The 20,258-nt window shown below is 41.3% G+C and overlaps 1 protein-coding gene across 1 annotated transcript in view; it reads left to right on the forward strand.

Annotated features, from left to right (window-relative positions):
* CAMK4 (calcium/calmodulin dependent protein kinase IV) overlaps nt 1-20,258 on the forward strand; it is a 307,228-nt gene that overhangs the window by 129,332 nt on the left and 157,638 nt on the right. The window lies entirely within an intron of this gene.

Consider the following 20,258-nt stretch of genomic DNA (forward strand, 5'->3'; position numbering starts at 1 on the left):
CCCGCCCTGAGTTGGGGTGAGTTCAGGCTTCAGCTTCAGTTCCGGGTCCCAGCAAGTCTAGTCCTGGCCCTGGCAACCCAATTAAAATGGAGTCATAACCCACTTTGGAGTCCCGACCCACAGTTTGAGAACGTTGATCTAGCTGATCTCCTGTATAACACAGGCCAGAGAACTTCCCAAAATAATTCCTAGAGCATGTATTTTAGAAAAACACCCCACTGATGATTTAAAAATTACCAGTGATGCAGAAAGAAAAGGAATACTTGTGGCACCTTAGAGACTAACAAATTTATTTGAGCATAAGCTTTCGTGAGCTACAGCTCACTTCATCGGATGCACTCAGTGGAAAATGCAGTGGGGAGATCACCATGATCCTTGGCAAACTGTTTGTGTGGTTAATTACCTTCACAGTTAAAATGTATGACATATTTCCAGTCTGAATTTGTCAAGCTTCAACTTCCAGCCATTGGATTATGTAATTCTTCTCTCTGCTAGATTGAAGTGACCACTATCAAATATTTGTTTCCCCTTTAGGTACTTATAGACTGTAATCAACTCACGCCTTAACCATCTCTGATTAAGCTAAATAGAGTGAGCTCCTTGAATCTATCACTACAAGGGATGTTTTCTAATCCTTTAATCATTCTCATGGCTCTTCTCTGAACCCTCTCCAATTTATTAATATTCTTCTTGAATTGTAGAACTGTAAACAATATTCCAGTAGTGGTTGCACCAGTGCTAAATACATCAGTAAAATAACCTCTTTACTTCTACCTGAGATTCCCCAGTTTATGCAAACCATCCCAGGACTGCATTAGCCCTTTTGGCCACAGCGTTACATTGGGAGCTCATGTTCAGCTGATTTTCCACCACAGCCCCCAAATCTTTTTCAGAGTCACTGCTTCCCGGGATAGAGTCCCCCATCTTGTAAGTATGGTCTAAATTTTTTGTTCCTAGGTGTATACATTTACATTCAACCGTATTAAAACACACATTGTTTGCATGTGTCCAGCTTACTAAGTTATCCAGATTGCTAGATCAGTGAACCTGTCCTCATCATTATTTACCACAAATTTTTGTGTCACCTGCAAGCTTTATCAGGGGTGATCTTTTATGTTTTCTTCCAGATCATTGATTTAAAATGTTAGCGTGTAGGGTCAGGAACTGACTCTTGAGGACCCCACTAGAAACACACCACCTCTATGATGAGTCCCTATTTACAGTTAGATTTTGAGACTAGCATTTAGTCAGTTTTTACTCCATTTAATGTGTGCCGTATCATTTTATATCATTCTAGTTTTTTAATCAAAATGTCACACAGTACCAGGCAAATACCTGGTAGGAGTCTAAATCTGTTACATCATATATTACATAATAAGAAGTGAAGTGTATGTCCCTGAATAACAATGGTGGCTAGATTCAGTACAGCCTTGCTTATTCTGAATATTGTGCTTAACAGTGAGTAAGTTCAGGTAACTGAAGGAATTTTGTGTGTATTAATAGAGCGTGGGAGACATACCCGTTCTGAGAACAGGTGGTATTTTATAATTGGGCTCATTTGGATTAATTGACCAGATAACTCAAGGTCATACTATAATAATGTACAGCTGTCTGTATATGTGCTTGATGAACTACTATAGATCTGTTCCAATTTGGGCAAATTATCATTACTTACGGCAGAGGTGAACAATGTGCTAAGCTCTTCCTAACAGAAAGTAGGTCTGGTCTCTGACCAGAGGAGCTCAGTCTAAAGAGTGATTAAGTATTATTTAGATAATATTTTTCTGTAATTATGCCATTAAAATGTTGATCAGTTTAGATTTTTGAATAAAATCTTAAGAACAAAGAATTATAACTAAGAGGACTGCTGCAAGCAAATGAAATAAAGAGGGGGAAGTGGAGGTATGATGAGTGAAGAAAGAGAGGGATTGGTGGCTGTTTTACCTCTTTGACACAGGATCCCACTGGAAAAGATGTCACAGTCCCATTGTCTAAAACTATTTGTTCATAAAGCAGCATCTGGGAGCACAGAGAAATAGGAAGAAAAAAGATGGAAGAAGTGAGATTAGCTCCAATTTCGCTTTCTAAACCACCCCAATGATTAATGTTTCATAGGGCAGCAGAGAGAAGAAAGGGAAGAGAAAAAAGAGATGATTGTAAAAACCAGGGCATAAGACAATGGTAGAAATCATGCTCTCTCTCTGGGATGGGCTGCAATGTGGTAGCTCCTGTTTATACTGTATTTTAGTTAAGTAACAAGACTAGAATCATAGAATATCAGGGTTGGAAGGGACCTCAGGAGGTCATCTAGTTCAACCCCCTGCTCAAAGCAAGGCCAACCCCCTACTTATTTAGTTAGCCCCAGATCCCTAAATTGCCCCTCAAGGATTGAACTAACAACCTGAGTTTAGCAGGCCAATGCTCAAACCAACTGAGCTATCCCTCCGCCATAACTTTTATGATCTAGTAGCTAACTATTGAGCTGCCATCTAGGAGATCTACAATTCTGGGCTAGGACCATGTGCCAGTTCAGTGGAAATGTATGTAATGGAGATCTAGACTCCCTTTAGTATCTCACTGCTGTCAACTGTTGATACGAATAATATTCCTGTGATCTCTCTGGCTACTATAGCAAGTAAGACTGTCAGGAAAGGTTGGATTGTAGCTTCTATGGCAGCTAAAAGTGGACAAAGAGAAGAAGGCATTGGTCTGTTAAAAAGTAAGATTAAAAAGCTGAAAGAAAAGTCGGCATGGATAATGGTGAAAATTGGAGAGAACTCTAGAGTAAGAATTAGGTTTGGAATTTTTATTTCACGAAGACATCAATAAAAAGATTAACTTTTTTATAAAACTAAATTTTGTGGTACAGTGAAGAAGCCTGGTAAATTACTCTCCTCTCATATTTACCGATAGACTTGATCCAAACACTGTCCCTGAGCTAGGCCTGGTTGGCAGAGACCGAACTATGTATAACCCTGAACTATTTTCAGGAGAGTTCTTAAAATTCTGCCGACATCTATCCACATAGGAAGCAGATGAAGGATGAACCAGGCAATGTAAGTATTCTTAAATCATGTGGAACAAGCAGAGCTGTCAGTCCTACTTTGCCCTTCAGAAGAGTCTCTCAAATAATGGGGCCCCATGCCATGATGAACTGTCTTCAGACTACTGTAAGTTAAGGTTGCAAATGTGAGGTCACATTTTGAACATTGCACAATCACTTATACACCATTAATATTTGTAAAGACCAATAACACTGTTCTAAGAAAGAACTTAAAAACCTTCCTGAAAATTTTAGCCTGTCATATTAATTATATCTTTTGCTTATAAAGACCTTTTCATCAGTATAGTAGAACTGTTACTGTTATAAACAAAGTAGGTCACATAGATCAACCCAGAAGGTTTTCTGGGAGAAGAGGAGATTCCTGGATGTTAGGAATCTAGGTAATTTGGTGAACAAGGCTGCAGGCCCTTTTCTCATTTATTGTAGAATTTGAAAGCTGTGTAATGAATGAGGCAAAAGACAGGAAGAAGAACAAGGAGTGATCTTGTAATTAAGGTACTTGAATACCATCCAGGAGAATTGGATTCTGTCTCTGCCACAGACTTTCCAATGTGATTCTGGTGCAAGTCACTTTAAAACCAAGTTCCACAAGTGCCACTGTATGTTCTTCAGGTTCTGGGTTGTCCAACTTGAGACCTGGGGGGCCTGATTTTCAGATATGCAGTGAATGCCCTCTATAAATACATCACAGGGATAAACACCAGGGAGGGGATGAAGTGATTTAAGTTAAGCACCAATATTGGCACAAGAATACATGAATATAAACTGGCCATCAACAGGTTTAGGCTTGAAATTAGGCAAAGGTTTCTAAGCATCAGAGGAGTGAAGCTGTGGAACAGACTCGGAAGGGGATCAGTGGGGGCAAAAAACCTACCTGGTTTCAAGACTGAGCTTGATAAGTTTATGGAGGGGATGGCCTGATGAGACTACCTATAATGACATGTGGCCCATCAGTGACTGCTAGCAGCAAATCTCTTCAGTGGCAAAAGACTGGACTCTAGATGGGGAGGTCTCTGAGATACGTACAGAGAATTCTTTCCCAGGTATCTGCCTGGTGTGTCTTTGCCCACATGCTCAGTGTTTCACTGATTGCCATATCTGGGGTTGTGAAGGGATTTTCCTCAAGGTCAAATTGGAAGACATGCTAGGGGGGTTTTGCCATCTTTTGCAGCATGGGACATAGAATCATAGAATACACAGAGTTGGAAGGGACCTCTGGAGGCCATCTAGTTCAACCCCCTGCCCCAGAGCAGGACCAATCCCAACTATAATCATCCCAGCCAGGGCTTTTTCAAGCCTGACCTTAAAAACTTCTAAGGAAGGGATTCCACCACTTCCCCTAGGTAACACATTCCAGTGTTTCACCACCCTCCCTAGTGAAAAAGTTTTTTCCTAATATCCAACCTAAACTTCCCCCACTGCAACTTGAGACCATTACTCATTGTCCTGTCATCTGCTATCACTGAGAATAGTCTAGATCCATCCTCTTTGGATCCACCTTTCAGGTAGTTAAAAGCAGCTATCAAATCCCGCCTCATTCTTCTCTTCTGTAGACTAAACAATCCCAGTTCCCTCAGCCTCTCCTCATAACTCATGTGTTCCAGTCCCCTAATCATTTTTGTTGCCTTTCACTGGACTCTCTCCAATTTCTCCACATCCTTCTTGTAGTGTGGGGCCCAAAACGGGACACAGTACTCAGATGAGGCCTCACCAATGTCGAATAGAGGGGAACGATCACGTCCCTCAATCTTCTGGCAATGCCCCTACTTATACACCCCAAAATGCCATTGGCCTTCTTGGCAACAAGGGCACACTCTTGACTCATATCCAGCTTCTCGTCCACTGTAACCCCTAGGTCCTTCTCTGCAGAACTGCTGCCTAGCCATTCGGTCCCTAGTCTGTAGCGGTGCATGGGATTCTTCCGTCCTAAGTGCAGGACTCTGCACTTGTCCTTGTTGAACCTCATCAGATTTCTTTTGGCCCAGTCCTCCAATATGTCTAGGTCCCTCTGTATACTATCCCTACCCTCCAGCGTATCTGCCACTCCTCCCAGTTTAGTTCATCGCAAACTTGCTGAGGGTGCAATCCACACCATCCTCCAGATCATTTATGAAGATATTGAGCAAAACCGGCCCCAGGACCAACCTTTGGGGCACTCTGCTAGATACTGGCTGCCAACTAGACATGGAGCCATGATCACTACCCGTTGAGCCCGACAATCTAGCCAACTTTCTACCCACTTTGTAGTGCATCCATCCAGCCCATACTTCTTTAACTTGCTGACAAGAATACTGTGGGAGACTGCGGTCAAAAGCTTTGCTAAAGTCGAGGAATAGCATGTCCACTGCTTTCCTTCATCCACAGAAACAGTTTATCTCATCATAGAAGGCAATTAGATTAGTCAGGCATGACTTTCCCTTGGTGAATCCATGCTGACTGTTCCTGATCACTTTCCTCTCCTCTAAGTGCTTCAGAATTGATTCCTTGAGGACATGCCTCCATAGTGACATAGGTCACTTCTGGTTTAAATGAGAGTAAATAGTGAATTCTCTGTAACTTGAAGTCTTTAAATCATGATTTGAGGACTTCAGTAACTCAGCCAGAGGTTAGGGGTTATTACCAGAGTGGGGGGTGAGTTTCTGTGGCCTGCGATGTGCAGAAGGTCCAGAGTAGATAATTCATGATGGTCCCGTCTGGCCTTAAAGTCTATGAGTCATACACCAGCCCTGGGAGAGCTTCCTCTTGCTGGATGCTCACCAGACTGCTGTTTTGGGCCCCACCTCGGTGAAGTGTGTGTCGCTTTTAAGCTTCCCTTGATCTGTAGTAGGCTGTGTAGGAAGAGGAGACCAAGGGAGAGATGGGGCATAAATGCATGGATGGTAAGTAAGGTGGTCACATAATGGTGTTTAGACCACTGGGTCATCCTCAGTCTGTGCATTATGCTTTTTCCGGGATGATGGGTAAACATCCTTCTCATAAAAAGACAAAAAAAGAGGCCTGAGATCTAAGCCCGTGTATCAGAGGCCGGATGTGAGGCCTGAGCTAAAGTAGCGGGCAGGCTTTTGCTGATATAAAGCAGAGTTAGCAAAGTCAGGCTGTGAGCAAAGGTCAGGCTCTGCCTGCGTGCAGGCTCACAGAACCTGGCAAGAGCAGGGCGGATAGTGCGGAAACGCACCTTCCTACGAAGTGCTCGGCACAGAGCGCTCATGCCAACGCATTCCAGAAGTGTGGTACCGGAACATCCCGATATCAAGGATGATACAAAAACATCCCCCAGGGATAACAGGAACACACTGACCCCACCTAAAAGATAAGGTCAGGATGACAGTGTGATGAATAGAGATGTTTTGATCAAACCAACATGTACGGGAGATAGGTAGTAACTTGCCACGTCAGGAGGCAGTAACTAATTATGTCAGAGGGGCAGTATGTAACTTGTTTGTATCAGGGTATAAAGAGGTATCTCTGAGAGAGTGTCTTGGTCTAGCCTAGGGAGGAACGGAAAGTCCTACCGTTCGCTGAGCTGGTCCGTTGTTACGGGCATACATGTATTAGTGGTCCAGTAGAGTCTGCGGGATACTAGTACCGTGCTTCGTCGACAATAAACCTGGCTGGGTGCCTTCGTCTCTTAATGGAGCTTGTGGTCATTGGGCGGTTCGCTTGAGGTCTGCGGTGGCAGCTGTCTGCACAGGGCTGCGGCAGCACACAGAGGGAACACACACATTCAGCCAAACATCTGTCAATATCCAACCACAGGCTGTAGCACTTTTTTTGTAGGCCTCTCTGGCACCTGGACACAGGCTTTCTGTCCATTATTCCTTCAGGGAAATGGGACCTCTCAGCCCATCTGCCCTAAGCTCCAGGATCAGTGTTGACCCCACAGACTTCCAGTAGCTTAAATACACCCTCTCCCAGAGCTCCAGTCTTCTGGGTCCTCTGGGTTTACAGCTCAGGGACATGTGATAGGTGTAGCACATAACACGCACATAGGCGTTTGCAAAGTTTTCTGGAGACAATTATTCTTTACTTCAGTTAGCACAAAAATACACAGATCTAAACAAAACAGTAACACTTCTGTGTGCATTTCCCTGTGTCAGTTTCCTCACCACCCTTGAGTGTTCTCTGGGCTTAGATCCGAGTCCAGTAAGGAGTCTAGAAGCCCCTCTCCTGCACATGACTTCTCCTCTGAATCATGGAATCTCTAGCTCCTGTTCAGCCAGTTTCCTTCTGCTCTCTCCCAGGATGGCTGAAGAGAGACCCACTCTTCTTAACAGGTTTCAGAGGGGTAGCCATGTTAGTCTGTATCAGCAAAAACAAAGAGGAATCCTTGTGGCACTTTAGAGACTAACACATTTATCTGGGCATAAGCTTACGTGGGCTAAAACCCACTTTATCAGATGCATGGAGTGGAACATACAGTAGGGAGGTATAAATACACAGCATATGAAAAGATGGGAGTTGCTTTACCAAGTGGGGAGGTCAGTGCTAACGAGCCAATTCAATTTAATTTGGAAGTAGGCAATTCTCAATGGTTGACAAGAAGGAGTGGAAATCACTTTTGTAGTGTTAATGAGGCCAATGTAAATAAGGTGGCCCATTTCAAATAGTTGACAAGAAGGTGTGAGTATTTAGCAAGGGGAAATTAGTTTTTGTAAAAGCAACAAGGAGTATTTGTGGCACCTTAAAGACTAACAAATTGATTTAGTTTCTGTAGTGACCATCCACTCCCAGTCCATCCCCTTTTGTCATTCTTCTCGGGTGATCAAAGTCCCCCACCAGGAGATCTGTTGCTTAGTTATCTTTCCCCTGGAGTTCAGATTTGAAAAACCAGTTTAGCTTGAGTGGTTGCCATCTGTTTGTAGAAGGGTGACCCATTTTAATGGACCATGATCAAAGTTTAATTAACCTCTACTGTTAGCCCTGAGCCAGCTGCAAGAATTTCTCTTATTACCGCCTGTGGGTTTTAGCTCAACATGAAAGACATAAAAGACACAGAGAAGCCAAATGAGCTCCACGTTCAAAATAATCTGCAATCCAACAAAGACAAACAGAGAGACCCCAATATCAGCCACAATTCATAAGCTATGCATAGATTCCCCAGATTGTCATGTTGAGCATTAACAGCTGCAGCTGAAGTCAGTGGATGCTGTGGATGATGAGCATCTCTGACAGTAAGGCAATATAGTCTGGAGTAATATGTATAAGGTTGGGAGTCAAGAGGTCCTGAATTCTAATCCTGGCTGTGTCACTGACTCACTGTGTGGCAGTGAGCAAGTCACTTTGCCTTTTTGTTTCAGTTTCCCTATCTGTAAAATGGGAATGATAATATTTGTCCACCTACTTCACAGGGGGTTAGTGAGGGGATAACGGTCAATGTCTTTACAGTGCATTGAACATATATAAGTACTATAAGAATGCTAAGTGTTCTTGAAAATTGAGACCCCTACATGTCTCAAGTAGGTTGTCCCATATACAAGTCAATACTTTGGAAAATTTTGGCCTTAATCTCAGTTCATCTATGAACATCCTCCCTACCTCACAGTGTGTTGTGAAATAATTAATGTTTGTGAGGCTCAGAGAGAATCATAATTAGAACTGGTCAGAAAATGGTGTTTTCCCCTCTGAAAATGTTTGACCGTTTTTTTGGAAAACAAAAACTTGTGGCTGCAAAAACTGAAAAGTTTGATTCAGAGATGTTGCCAAGGAACCTCATGGGGTTGTAGTTCAGGTGTCTCATGCCCCAGTTCTTCTCTTGAGGCTGGGCTCCCTGGCCAAACTACGTCTCCCATGAAGGCACCACAGTCTCCCCTCTTGCTGAGCTGCCACAGTGCATCATGAGTAGAGCACTACCAAATTCATGGCTCCATTTTTGATCAATTTTAAAATTAGTCGATTTCTGTGGGGATCCCAACCCAAAAGGAGGTCATGGAGGGGGTCGCAAAGCTATTGTAGGGGAGTCACAGGATTGTTCCTCTCACTTTTGTGCTCTCTTCAGAGCTGAGCTCTGAAGGCAGCGCAGTTGTGGAGCTTCCTACAGCCAGGGGTGGTACCGGAGGTGGGTCTTTCCCGAGAGCAGCCGTGCAGTGGAAGAGGAAGTCCTGTCCTTCCCCAGCCACACTGGGACTAGCCTCTGGAGCCCGGTGCCCAGTAGGAGATCCCGCCTGGGGCACCCCCAGACCTGTCCCTCTCCTCCCTACAATAGCTAGATTGCATGGGAGAGATCTGATTTCACAGTCTGTGATGCATTTTTTCACAGCAGTGAATTTTGGTAGGGCCCTAATCATGAGAGAAGTAGTCCAGCTGGGAAACTCGGTCCATACAGGAGTAGAATGGGGCATGAGGGTACCTAAACTACAACTTCCCTGAGAAACCCCAGCAATATTTTGAAATCAAAAACTTTTTTGATTTTTGGCTGCTCGGTTTCTTTTCTTTCTTTTTTTTGTTGTTGTTTAAATTCATTGAGTTGAAAAGAAAAAACAAAGGGTTTTGATAGAAAAATTTTGAGCAGCCCAAATCATAATGCACTCTCAAACAAGAAGGCAGAACTAAGGTTGCTATGGGCAGCCTTATTTTAGCATTCCTAATTTTTGACGAGCTCAGACTTGCAAACTAAATATTATTTTAAGCATAATGTGTTAAGATGTAGTGTCTTAGATTAAAAAAACCATTAAATATGTGTAATGGTATGAATGAATAAGAATAAACTATAGTTTCTCTGGTCATCATTTGAAAGCCATATTTTGTCAACAGACACCACAATGTGGCATCGGAGATACATTTTCCCCTATCGTCATTTCTGTTCTGAGAATAAAGAGAGTTTGCTACTAACTTCTGAGAGAACTAGGATCCTAAATACAGTACCACCGTGTAGTCATTGTTGGCAAATACCATGACTGGTTAATTACCTCTTTGCAGTAGCACTAGCTATTGTATGCCTGTATGGCTTTATTTTTCTTGATGTATTGTTTTTAATCATCTGTGTCATCCAAGAGTTATTAAGTTTGTGATTCATACTGTTATATACGTTTCATTTGAAAACTGAGCAAAATATCTCATTCAAATTTTTGACAAATAAAGAAGTCATGTAGCATAATGGAAAAAAGCTTGGCTTCCCATTGTTCACATCCAGTCTTGGCTCTAAAAGGAAAAGACTCTGACTTCAATAGTTCGACCCCCCTTTCTAAAGAATTCAGTTTTAAAATATATTTTAATTCCACCAAATAAGCAGGTCTACAGAGAAGCACAATAAAGTTCTTTTTACATAAATACCTGGTAAAAGAATAAAGCAATTAAAAGAATATTTCTTCTGAAGGAGATTGATACCTGGTTTTTGATTTATGACCTATAGTTTTTGATACAATGAGTGTACATGGACATTTTTAATGACAAAGAACTTTGGAAAATAGCATTGTGTTTCACTGGGAAAGTGAAAAGTGCTTTTTATCTGTATTGCCAGATCCTTCACAACAGGAAAAATCTCTCTCACTCATTCAAAAATATTGTCCTGTTATACATTGTCATTTTACAGATAATCTCCATTGCAAAATATTTGTATTCTAATACATTGTAATGCAGATGATGTGTAAAATCACTATAAGCAGAACAATATTTTTCAGCTGTCGTCATTTAGATTGAATTGATGAGCAAGTCATTCCTAGGGTTAAGATATTAAGTCAAGAACAGAGAGAACATTGTATTGTGTCTTTTTTGCACTTGCATTTTAATTTACAGATAATTAGATAACTTTAGTTTCTGATGTTAACAGATTAATTTTCAGACGTGTAAAAGTTAGCCAAACTGATGAAAAGAGGAATGTATGAAACTCAGCTTTCTTACCATACTACTGCACAATTTGAGGAAGTTTGACTTATTGCATAATTTGTATTGTTTGAACTAATAATGCTTAGTAGTAAAGAACATCTTTCAGGTGATATTAAACTAGTGAGAAAGAACCAAATTGCGCACACCACTGATTTAAATAGCTACAATTGAGGGAACAACTTGATTCTGAACATTTATGAGGCAATTTGTGCCCCAGAGTTTTTCTCATCACCCCCATCAGGCCACAGAAGGCACCCTTAATATTGATTGATCTTCCCTCCCCAACCACCCTCTCCTGCATGATGGGGCAGTCAGCTGCTTGTACAAGGTGCTCTTGTGTCCAAAGTCTGCACAGGGGTAGGGACCTGAGACTGGGAATAGGAGAGAGATAGGTAGCTATTTGGTAGACCTCATGTGGAACCAAAAGCAAAGGGTCCAACTCCATGGAAGGGCTGGGGTAGAAAGCAGGGTTGCATAGTTCCCCTGGCACCCAGCAGCAAATCTTCAAATGCACTGAGCCAATGTGAGGCTAGATGAACGTTTTATTAGAGTCCCCCTTTCTCTTCTGAACTTCGTGCAGTTATGCCACCACTAGCTACTAGCTGAGGAAGCCTTGGAAATCTGACTCCAATGGAGCTGTCCTGCTGGGAAGAACAGCACAGGGCCTGGAGTTGGTGTGGAAGAACAGTGCTTCTGAGTGGATGGCTCTGTGCTTGCAGTGGATTGCCTGAGGTCTATGGGGTTCGGGTTAGAGATCTGTGAAGATCTGTTTCTTCCCTGGGGGAATGAGAATCAGATTTCCTCGGGCACTATGAGAATTAGGTAGGATTTTTAGGATGTTACCGTATTTGTTACTTTCCTTATTGCCATAGCATAGTAATTTGGGTTTGGTTGACAGGGGTTTGGTTTCTCTTGCATACTTCTAAAGACAAAACCAGACACATATACATGAAAGGGAAGGAAAAGAGAAGAGCAAAAGATAAGAAACTGCTTCTTTTTCTGTCTGCTGCGGGCAGTTCAGTTGTTGGGAAATCACAAGCATGGCATATGGTACAAGATCCAGTTAACCATTCTCTGGCTTGGGAAGGTAGCGAGCAATGTTGCTCTTATTTTCCTCTGGCCCCGGTGGGAGGTAAATCTCCCTCTTTTTAAAACATGAAGTTATGTATTTTATGTTGTCTTTACCAAGCTCAGGCTGCTCAGTATTTACTAGCCTGCCAAACTTGGTATGACAGCATGTTGCAAACTTAAATCTGTCCTGAATGGCTAAATTTCACTATTATTAGTAAGACGGCAAAAGGGAAGGATAGGAAACAGGATGGAGAAATAAGGTGGTGATGGAAAATTAAAAACACTGAGAAGGGGGCATCAGGAATTGTAGGTTCACATCAGGAGAGTTGCTCAGGAGAGGGCCATGAAGCGAGTGATCTTGTCTGATTTCCTCTCTTTGTGTGGTCTGGGCAGAGCATCTTTCAAGACAGGATAAAGACGGCTCAGTGATGTGATGGTCAATCCTCAGGTGCCAGCCTGCAGTGGTGGTAATAACTGGGCTGGTGGTCATGATGACCATTCAGCCTCTTTGTCATGCTGAGTTCACTGCCACTCTGAGCAAGCTGCCATGTGCTTCCTAGGAGAGAAGTGTAACTTTATCCCTTCAAACTTAAATTAAAATATTTCTTCAGTATTCCGGCCCCTTCTGTTTAAGCACCCTACTGTCACTAACTATTGTGCTGTTCCAAAGATATAATTCCGTTATGCTTTGTATTTATTTCGCTAGCAGATGTTTGAAACCTGAAGTGGGCATGGTTCCAAGAAACTGAAGAGTGCTAATATGGAAAATGTAAATACAGTGAAAACTAGGTGGATGTATTTCAATAAAATGACAAGAAATAATATAAATAAGACTTTGTTATATTTATGTTGTACAGAATTCTAATTGCTTTGGTTCATAAGTTTTTCAAGAAAATGGGGATTCAGAGTTCACCACAGGGTTCATAAAGATTAAACAATCTTGTAGCGTCTTAGCAAGCCTAAGCAAGACTTTCAATGGTAGCTAATAACTAGCAGAGTTCTAGGTTTTACCTTTACTATCTTAGCATTTTTAGCCTTTTGTACATATTTTAACCAATTGTTTTGTTTTTCTTTTAAATGCACTTCATCCCTACCCTGTGTTTTGGTCATGGCAAAAACACAGCAAATATAGTAGGTGTGAGACTTTAGTGTAACTGTGCAAAAGGCTAAACAGTAGTCTTAGGTCAAGAGAACACTAACAATTTAGCTTTCAAGAATATTGAGGAAGGAGTTGTCCTAATTACTGAAGACTAGGACAAGGAAGAAGCCAAAAATCCTGTAAATTAACACACTGGAAAAAAAGTAATCTTATTAATGTCTTATTCTGAAGACTTGGTTATTCTATTTAGGCATATTAAGTGCTTGTATAGCTCCCATTGCTGTACTATCTGAACACCTCACAATCTTTAATGTTTTTACCCTCATAAAATCTCTGTGAGTAGAGCAGTATTATTATCCCCATTTTACAGAATGGGAACTGAAGCCCAGAGAACCAGATTCTCAAAGGTAATTAGGCTCCTAATTTCCATTAGGATCTGGGCCAGAGAGACTAAGCAACTTGTGTAGGGTCACAGTAGGGAATTGAGCCCACATCTCCCGAGTCCCAGGTAATTATCCTAGTGATCTTTCCTTTGAAGATTCAATTAACACAGCTCTCTACCTTGTGATTTTTGCATCAGTGTTTGTTTATGATTCCTCCTCAGTCAGGCAGTATTCCTCATTTAGGTCTAGGATTTAAAACATTTTTAAAATTGTCCCCCCTCTTCCACTTCCCCCCAAACTTTGGAAAAAGCCATGGTGCCAGGCCTCCAGCCTGGTGGACACCCTCTAGCAGTAGCTGTCTCTGGAAATCACAGGGTCGGCTCTGCCTCAGGTTGTATTATTTCTTCTGTCATTTCCAGGAGGCTGGAGGGAAATCAGTGCCCATCCCCTGTGTCCTCAACCCTCCCAGTCTTCACCCCTTCCACAGACCATGCAAAGAGGCCTTTGTAGCATCCCAAGAAGGAGATGTCACCATGAAGGTGACTGAGACCCCTGCTGTATGAAAGAGGGGAGATTCATGTGGGCAGACCTAGGGGTTTGTTTTTCTTACAACCTACAATGGCAGTGAAATGAGTACATAGTTTCTCGTCATAAGATAGCATCTAATTGTAGTATTAACTTCTAATTCCTTTTGAGTTTTGGGTGTTCGTCTGTTCAGTTGAACAGGCCTTGGAAATTGAGAATGAGAATTATTTTAATAGATACTGACATTTAGAACCATAATACAATAAATTCTAAAGGTTCAGTCTCTCAGTCCTTTGTAACAAGATGTTAAATATGATGCTGCTGTAATTCTGTAGCTGTTATTTATTTAAACTCTTGATCCCTATTTCTAACATTTAGAGTTCCAGAGTCTAGGGTCTCCCTGTCCTAATAGGTCAACAGATGATTCCCCTGACTGTGGGAAATCTTTGGGTGCTATAGCCTGTTCTCCATTGTCCACTTCCCCACCCTCACATCGGAAGCCTGCCCTGGTGAAGCAGAGTGCTGATCCTCAGCTGGCGCAGCTCTGCATGGCTGAGGGTGTGGCATTGTGTGTGCATGAGAGCAAGAGTGCTGGTTTTAATATTGCCAGAGAAAAAGTTCCAGCATTTGGCAAAAAGATTTTCCATATTTTCTGTTGGCTTGACAAAAAAGTAAGAAGCTCAAGTGTGTGTGCGTACATGAGTATGTGTGTAAAATATATACGTATACATTACACAGTAATGATCTCAAAAGTCTTTGATTGCAAATGGCTTGCACGGCAACCGTCTATGTCAGTATTTATCTGTGGAGCATATGGTTCATATATTACTCAATAGGACCTGGGGTTAGTCTCAGCTCAGTTATGGTATAATTCTTTAAATCATAAAGTTCATTCATTTTAGTATAGTAGTTTATCCTTCTTAATGCCATAGCCATTACTACTCTGTCATAATGCTATAGGGCACAATGCTATACGAAGGTATACTCAGGCATGTATAGATGTGCTCAGGCACAATAGTGGGATTTTTTCAATTTGTTCAAAAATTGTGTTGAGCTCTAACACATTTAAGCTCTAACACCCATTTATACTTAGAATGGATGAGACAGACCTAAGAAGAGATTATCCACGCTGACCAAGCTTTAGGAGTAAACACAGACTTCCAGTTTTTCTATGCTTGCTTCTACCATGAGTATTAATATCTATAGATATAAAATCTTTTGGGTTGGAAAAGATCTTTAGCAGGTTATGTCGTTCATTCTCCCTGCACTGTAATATGTCTGATTTCATATACCTAGATCATGCATAATAGTCTCAAGTGTAGTCTTTAATATATACAATAAAGCTGACTTCACAGTTTACCTTGACATCTTGTCCCGAGGTCTAAACTATTACTTTCATTTATTTGTATTCCAGTAGTACCTCAAGGTCCCTCCCAGTTCTAGGCTCCATTCGTACTAGGTACTGTACAAACATATAATAAGTTAAATTTTTTAATGTTGTGCCCTCATATATCTAGCATAGGCCTATACAGGTGACAAGACCAGAAATAGTTTAGGAGCCTTATGAAACTAGTGCCCCCCTAAAATAGCTCCTAATCTTTTCCGTTGAGTCTCTATCTACATCTCTGACCTAATCACCTCTACATGTCACCTACACATCCTGTGCTGCTCCCTCAACTGCTCCTTTGTGTCGTCCCCCTCTCCATTCCCAACTTCATGTCTCCTTTCATTCTGTCACCTATGCTTTGAGCAGCCTCTAAGTAAGGGATCCTTCCTCTGCTTGCCCCCATTTTTCATAAAACTTCTGAAGACATCTCTGTTTTGAGTGGCATTGAAGTTAAAAGTACCTCACTCCACTCTGTGTCTTTCTACAGAAGCTTATTGGGTAAGGACTCTGTTATTTGACTTTTTACCCACTGTAGAGTGGTATGTACAGTATACTAATAGAATGGGCTATAGATCTGAAGCCATCACCAATCCGCTGTGCTATTGTTTAAAAAATGGGAGGCATGCTATGTATTTGGCCTTTGTGTGGAACAATTATATTTGTGAAAGAGAGAGCAATCTTCCCTATGGATGGTGGCATTGCTGTATTATACCTGAACAGGCTAATTTGAAAAGATCACATTAAGCTATGTGATTTCAATGAACTACTACATAGATACCAAATGTGTAAATTAGCTTCTTGTGAATATTTCTGTGCATTTCTTAAACTGCCACAAGAGTGGCACTAGGTTGGTAATGTGGGGAAGCATAATGTATCACAAACCGAGATAGATCTTTGATGCAATTGAGGCCTCTAGAAACATAGAGTGGAGTAGCTTGAAGATGACAATAGTACCAAGTGAAGTATCTTGTCACCTAGAACCTATTGATTTTCATGAGGACTGCTACTGCGTGAGGCACTCTGAAGAAGTGGGAATTCTTTAGTTCAGTTTTCTTAGGTTGCATGTGTAAGAGAAAGAAGCATATCACATCTTTGGTACAGAATGCCAGCTATCTCAAATCGGTTGTATCATTAAGACTTATTAATCCTGTTTATAAGTGTGTTAATTGTCAATAAAAGCAATGAATTAATTAGAACAGACAGAATGAGAACTCTATTGTAATATGATTATGTCTCTCAGCTGTTCTGTTAAATTCTTGCATTTTGGGCCAAATGTATCTCATTCGCAGAGTGCCTTGGCATTTTCCTACTACTGTGTATTAGAGAGGGATAGTGAAATATTCTGACCCCACCCTTTGGTTCTGTAAATACCAAGAACACATCCACAGGTACTGTGGATGCGTAAACTTTGAGTGTTCTATACACAAATGACACACCCTCAGAAAATGACCACTGCATGATTACCTAGTTAGCATTCGGCAAGATTGCCATTGTGTACTGTAGAGAGAGAAAAAAGCCCCCCAAGGGGAATAACAGGAGAGAAGATACAAATGTTAGTATCAAAAATGAAAGTATGCACATTTTTATGCCCTGAATGCCCCAAAGATCAATAAATGAGGCACTCAGAGGCTAAATGGTTGTTTTTCAGCAATGATCATTCTCATTCCCATTTGCAAGCATTTGTACAAATGTGCATGGGGTTTTAAACATGAAAAATCAGGTGGATTAGGCCATTTTCCAAACATTCATGCAAGTAAAGATATATGAATGTGAACATGTGTATTCACCGTTTGATTTATTCATTCTTTATCACTCATTATTCATTATTTTCCTTTTTAAAAAGTTTCAGTCATCAACTCAGGGAGCAGAAACAATGCCATGTGACTTTGCTAGTCATGGTGTCTGATTGGTCAGCTAATAGGTGAAATGAACTGTTCATGAAAACCCCATCAGCTGAAATTTGTTTGCATAAACTGTTCCTTGTGCAATAAACACATTTGCAGAAATCAGTTCACAAATGAGTCAGGAACAGAAGCAACAGCTAAATTAGTCAGATAACTAATTCACAACACATAATTAGGCCTGCACTATTCAGCATATAATTAATTTTAAACTCAAATTGTAAAAATTATTTCACATCACCAGTGTTGCTCCTGCAATCTCTTAAATGCAATGATGACCCACAATGAATTGTTCTGTGGTGTCACCAATATAATGAATTCCAATGGGACAATGGAGCCAGCCCACAATTGACTGGGTGACTTTTTAGTATGTTATGTGCTTCTGGCTTTTTTTTAAAAAATATTATCATTTATGTCACAGAGGGTATAAGCTTAATAAAGTCAAAATAGCAAAACACAGATTGTTAAAATTTGTTCCTTGATCCAATGGGTCAGCTCATCCTGAGAATGTCTGTGACATGACTTCACAGACTTTGTTTTAGCTAATAAGGGAAGCAGTTGGCCCTTGGGTATAAAAATTGACCTTTTAATAAGAACTGATGCTGTTATCTTCAGGTATTGCATCCCCCATCTTCCTTTTCTTCAAAGTTTTGCATCTGCTAACACTTACTTTATGTATACATATTTATGTGCAAGTAAAGTATTTACATACACACACACTGACTTAGGTACCGAACAGGCTAAGTTCAGACACATTCATACAATTTCCAGATGCAATTATTCAGTTGGTGTACATTTTTGACCCTATTGTACGTACATATGTGTATAGTTTAGTCTTCTTTACTTTGCATTAAGGATGCAAATTGACTAATGGAATCACTGCAAAAAGTTGAGCAATGTATGAAGTAAAAACTCCCTGCTGGGTGCATAAAAAGTATTGCAAGGCTGTGCAATTACTGCTGTGCTTTATTGTATGTTTGATGTGTTCTACAGCGCCACAATATTCAGCTCAAGTAGACATGCAGGCAGAAAAGCCTATCCAGCTTAGAAGACAAAAGATTTGTTTTTAAATGATTTTTATTTTTCATTCTTCACCTTTCCTCTTTTGTTTATCCTTCAGGCCTTTATTCCCTGCTTCTTCCATCAAGCAGCTTGCTGCAGCATTTAAGCGAGTGTGGGGAAAACCTTATCTTACCAGAAACCACAATGATTTCCCCAAGTCTCAAAAAAGTAATTTCAAATATTGTATTAGACAATACTCTTAAAATAAACTTTTCCAAAATTTTTTTAAAGACAGTTGTCTGTCACCCTGTACACAGGGGTCATTGCCTCGCTAAGAGATGGCTGTAGGCATTGCTGAGAAAGTTTGTCCCAGAGTGAACGGCTTCTGAAAAACAAAACCTTTACTTCATAGAAACTCTTAACTTTGCTCAAAAAGCTAAACCAGAGTATACGGTCATCTTCAGTAGATGTCAAATGCATGCCCCATCTGTAGCATACACTCGATAGAAGTGTATTCATATGTATTGGTGCTGGTGATGGTGGTGCCCCAGTACAATTGAAAAATATTATCCAAACTTGATTAAATATAAGCAGCTAATGGTATTTGATTTGGAATTTTCTGCCCTACTGTTTTTTTTTTAAAGTGTATCCCCCAATTTTCCTAATTTATTCTCATTTTTAATTGGTATGAATCACCACAGATCCACTGACTTTGGTGGCTGAGTATCTGATCCGAATGTCCAAAATCCGCGAGCCAGCATAGAGACCCATATTCTCAGAAGACTTCTTGCACTGGTTTTATTGTGTGTTTCTCTGTCCTCTCACAGGTGGACGTTATACAGGCTGTCAGAGATTTTGTAAATTGTAATATCTGAAAGTAGAAGACTATTCTGCCACGTCCTTGCTTTGAAATAAGGGGCATGTTTTTAACAGTGAGGGAGTTAACCCTGGAACAACTTACTTAGGGACATGGAATATTCTATAACATTCAAATCTTAAAATCAAGAGCAGATCTCTTTTTTTTAAACTATGTTAGAGCTCAAACAGAAGTCATGGGCTAGATAGAAACATTACTGGGCAGAGCTGGTCAAAAATTTTCTGATGGAACAGTGTGTCACCAGAAAATGGTGATTTGATGGAATCAAAACATTTCGGGGGAATGTGTCAGTTCTGTCAAAACTTTCAACAGAAGCCAGCAGGCTGGCCCGGTGGCCACCTGGTTTCCTGACAGCCTGCCCACACACCAGCCAGCTGACAGGTGGGTGGGCAGGTTGTCAGGAAATCAGGCTGGCCAGCTTGTGTTGGGGTGGGCTTTTCAGATTCCCAGGCTTGCCAGTTCCCCAACTGCCTGCCAGGTAGGCTGCCCAGCTCCCCAGCTGGCTTCTCCCTTGTCAAGCTGGTTTGTGAGGTGGGTGCCTGGCTGCCCTGCTTGGCTCTCTGGCTGGCTGCCTGTGGGTGGGTAGGCTGCCTAGTTCCCCAGTATCCCTCAGTATCCTGAAATATGCTGGTTACTCTCAGTGCCTTGACTTTCTTTCCTTCAGCTCTTGACTCAGTGACCTCCAATCTGGCTTCTGCCCTCTCCACACGACTGAAACAGCTCTCATTAAGCCTCTAATGATCTCTTTCTAGCTAAATCGATGGGGTGCTTCTATTTTCTCTTTCTTCCTGATTTGTCTTCTACTTTTGACACTGCTCATAGCTGTCTCAATCTCTGCTGTCTCTCCCTCTCTCTCCTGGGCTTACATGATTCTGTGCCCTCCCTGCTTTCTCCGTAACTTGCTGACCACATTTCTACCATGTTTTTAAATTTGTCCTAAACTCTCTCATACTCCTGTCTGTCTGTTGGTGTCCCTTAGGGTTTTATACTCATTTCTATCTTCTTTCTATGTGCACACACACTCTTTGCTATGTTATCTCCTTCCATGTCTCCAACCCTGTGCCAATGGCTCCTGGCTCTGTCTCACTAGCCCGACTTCTCCCCTCACCCAGTCTTGTGTCTGCACCT

This window comes from Chelonia mydas, chromosome 5, assembly GCF_015237465.2.
Source record: "Chelonia mydas isolate rCheMyd1 chromosome 5, rCheMyd1.pri.v2, whole genome shotgun sequence".
NCBI lineage: Eukaryota > Metazoa > Chordata > Testudines > Cheloniidae > Chelonia > Chelonia mydas.